Below are 4,165 nucleotides of genomic sequence, written 5' to 3'. Positions count from 1 at the left end.
GACCCTGAAAACCCGACCCTGAAAACCCGACCCTGAAACCCTGACCCTGAAAACCCGACCCTGAAAACTCGACCCTGACTGAAGCCGTTGGCTTCATTCAGCTGAAAACCTGAGAGGAGGACAAGCTGTTTGGTCTTAAACCTCTGATGCTCCTGGGCTGAAGACGCATCAGTGGAGACATCTCTTCGGGGGAGACGTCTCATCAGAAGAGACATCAGAGGAGACATCTCATCAGAAGAGACGTCTCTTCACTCTTCCAGTCTGCAGCTCTCCACTCCCACAACCCGAAAAGGAAATGTTTTTGATCATGAATGCAATAAGAAAAGGAGATTTTAGGAGATTTTCCTGTAGTTCAACATCTACAACAGGTTTCAATCTGAGCTACCTCCTTTTCTAATACTGCATCAAATGGCTTAAGTGCCAATTTAATCCAAGTTATTGTTAGAATAATCGATTATTCTTTAGGATTTGATCCTGTGGAAGCAGCAGATGAAGGAGAAACACAGAAACAGTTTCAGTTTTCTGAGATCAACAGGTTCTTTCATTTCAAACTAAAAGCTCCAGAGACCAGTTCTGTTGTCTGAAACCGAGTTGAACCAAACCGGCTGCTTCTCCTGCCTTCAGGATGGCGAGAAGCAGTAGAGCTCCTGATCTGCTGCTGCTGTGCCGGGTCTGTCTGGGGCCCGGTGTCGGTCAGCCTCACATGAAGCCTCGACTGTCTGGTTGTCAACATTAAACTGATCCAACGTCTCCTGGTCCGTCTGATGAGGCGCCGCCTGCAGGGAGAATCAAACCTGGACGATGTTCTGGGGTCAAACTGAGTCAGAAGGTCACGCCTCCTGCAGATGTTTCATCACTTCCTGTTAGTCATTTCTACATAAAGGCTGCAGGGCGTTTGATCCACACCAGGAGGTTTTTCTGTCTTCCTGTCTGCTCACAGAGAAACAGATCAAGATTATTTCAGATTCTGATCATTTGGTCTCTTAGTTCAAATCAATTCCAAGAAAGTCCCGTTAAATACCCATAATGCAGCAGGCGACGCCCCAAACACACGTCAACAGCAGCATTAGAGCTTCTGGGTTTAGAATCACCTCCAGAACAGCAGAGACTCATTTCAGAACCAGGCTCTGGTTCTGGTTCTGCTGCTGGAGCGTCAGGAGGTACAACCTTCTGTCCTTAACCTAACCAGAGAAAATGGATGAAACTTTAACTTCATTCACCTGAATGACATCAGTTTGTTCTGAAGTTATGATGATCTCACCTTTCCTCGCCTTTTTTCTTCTACTTCTCTCCCATTTCCTTTATTTGCTGTTTGTAAAATTCCTCTACACCAGATTTGTTGTGAAAATGGGCTGAGTTTTGATTTATGACCAGTAATTTTCCACATGTCCACAAGGTGGCGCCACCTCACAGCACATCCGGCTAAATGAGGCTCTTCCGTTTCCTTCCTAGTTTCCTTCCTAGTTTCCTTCCTTCCCAGACATCTGTGACCAGAAGCTTCACATCAGTCCAGTTATTGATCCTGTTATTTATTAATATTAATCAGATTAAATAATCTGAGGAGCATTTCTGTGGTAAAAAAGTTTATATAGTTATTAGAAAAAGGCCTTTTGGTGATTTTTCTCTTTCTTTGACAGGAATATGAACTGATAAACCTCAGGAGTGAAACATCAGCCTCTGGTTTGTAGTTTTCACTGAGATGCAGCTAAAAACAGATTTAAAAAGTCAGCTTTAATCTCAATAATCTGATTTCTGATCAGTTCTGTCGGATGTTTCCTCTGAAGTTCTGAAACGTCGGCTCGGTTCGGCCCGCTGTGGAAAACCCAACATGTGATCTGCTCAAACCGTTCAAACGATTCACTGATCCGTCGCTGAGAGGTCGGATGAAGGGAACCGAGGAAGCAGCTTTGGAGCCGACCTGGAGGAGAACAGAGGGAATAATTAGGACCAGATGACGGTTCTGGATGACCCAGTTTACCGCAGGCAGAACTTTTCCTTTCTGCCTCACCAACTTTCTCCTCTTTAATCCCATGGATGTGATGGAATCTACACGACAGGAAGTGACGGAGCTACAGCTTGTTCCAACCTCTTCCTGTTTGAGCGTCCTCCATGTTTGCTGCCGAACATGGCGGCCATCTTGTTGCTGTTCCTCCGGAACCAAACGGATTTTCACTGAGCCTCAGCAGAATCCAGGATAATAATGAACAGTCAATGTGAGACGGTTCTGGTCCATGTCTGATTTTCTCCCTCTCAGTTCATCTGAGAAGCTGAACTCTGACCTGTGAATCATCCAGGCAGGAAGAGGCTTCAGCACCAACTTCCTGTTAGTCGTCTGGCTGTTTGCTCTCATTTCCATCCTTGCTTCAAAAGAACAAAACTACTTTTCAGACATGGCTGCAGTTGTTGAATATCTGGTGCAAGATGTTTCTGTGAACCAGCAGGTCCAGATTTATTTTGCTGCTCAGCCCCGTCAGGAAGCTCCAGCTGATTTTCCAAAGATCTGCAGGAATCCCAGCCTGCAGCTGGAGGGAGTAACTTCAGACTAACTGCTGCTCAGCTTCCAGGGTTTCTGGCTGATTTGATGGATTTTTGACTCTTTAATTAGTAGTTGAGCCCGTCCTGCTGGGGCCGTTTTTTAAAGCAGGGATCAAACCAGTAAACCCCGGCACGACGCACGTTTCAGATCCCTGAAACACAAAGAAACTTAAAGCAGATTTTACTGAGCTGATTCAGAATAAATCCACCTTCTGCTGTTTGTTTCCTCCCAGATAAGCTCCACATCTCATGTCACCTTCCCTCCTCCAGCTTCTTGTTCTGTGAATGTTTTTGGATTTATGCTCAGCTTCCTGCAGCTTCCAGGAACTCGGAGAACAGAAAAGACGTGAGTGGGTTGAAAATGTCTCTCACCTCCTGCAGCTCTGTGTGAATTAATGGATGAAAAGCTCCAATATTCTGGCAGCTGTAAAAAGAACAACCTGACAGCAGAACAACGGTAAAATACACTGAAATGTTCATGATAATGTGTAATAATTCCTCTGTAATTAATCATAACTCGTTGGAGTTCTTGATTCTTTGGACTTCATCACTAACAGCTTCAGAAATCAGACAGTGTTGAAAATGGCAAACCAACAGCGCCTCCTGCTGGTTAACTGGGGAAGTTTCACCTGAATCAAAGATAGATAGATAGATAGATAGATAGGCAACTCAACATTATTTATTTATACCCTTGTTTTCTCATCGTAGGAAGTTTTTCAGTTATTTCACTTATTCTGTGTGATTCCACGTATAACCGCTAGGGGGCGCCTGTCGCATAGAGACTGTTGGACACAGAAGAAGAAGAAGCCTTCCTGTTGGATGCTAATGAAAGCTAAACTTGTGTCTTTTCTGTATCACAGGTCAGTAAAATGTATTTTGATGCATAAATATTGTTTAGTTTTTAGAGTTGAAGAGGTTATTGAATGGTGAGTAATTAGTGAGTCACGTGATGCTGGTTCTGATTAGGGACGTTTTTCTGAAGGCTAATTGATGCTAATGCTAGCGGACTTTGTGGATGTGTGTTAGGGAAGCTGAGAAACAGCAGAAGGACTGAATTCACTTTGAAATGATTGTATTTTGCACATTTCAAAACGGTTCAAAACGTATTTTTTGGTCTCTTTATTTGTAAAATTTTCATCTCTATTGATTATTTGAAAAACCAGAGAAACCATATTGTTATGATCTTCTGTGAGAACGTAATGGAGCTTAGAGACGCAGTAGTAAGGAACATTTAACTTTTTCAGGTTTGTAGAGACAAAACATTGTTAGTCTGTTAAAACAATTGATACAGTTAAAAGTTAAGATGCTTAAATACTGAAGCCTGTTTTATTTGTGCAGAATATTAATTTGCACAACTATTACAAATAGAGACTTGGCTTCTGCTCTGGTTTCACTGTCAAAGCTGGGATCTCAGTGGCTGAAATGTGAGTAAAACCAAATGAGTTAAAGTCCACAGAAACAATCGTTCTGCAGATAATCTGCATCCTCCCTCAGATAAACCATGAATAAATCATTTAGTTCAGACGGACGTGGATAGTTTTCTACTTGTTGCGTTTCATGCAGAGAAACCAACATTTCCTGGAGACGCTCGGCTGCGTTTGGAGCAGAAATCGGGAGGTTTTGTTGCTCC

The sequence above is a fragment of the Poecilia reticulata genome, linkage group LG17, assembly GCF_000633615.1.
Source record: "Poecilia reticulata strain Guanapo linkage group LG17, Guppy_female_1.0+MT, whole genome shotgun sequence".
Lineage (NCBI taxonomy): Eukaryota > Metazoa > Chordata > Actinopteri > Cyprinodontiformes > Poeciliidae > Poecilia > Poecilia reticulata.
The sequence above is the reverse complement of the archived record's forward strand: the minus strand, read 5'-3'. Positions refer to the sequence as shown.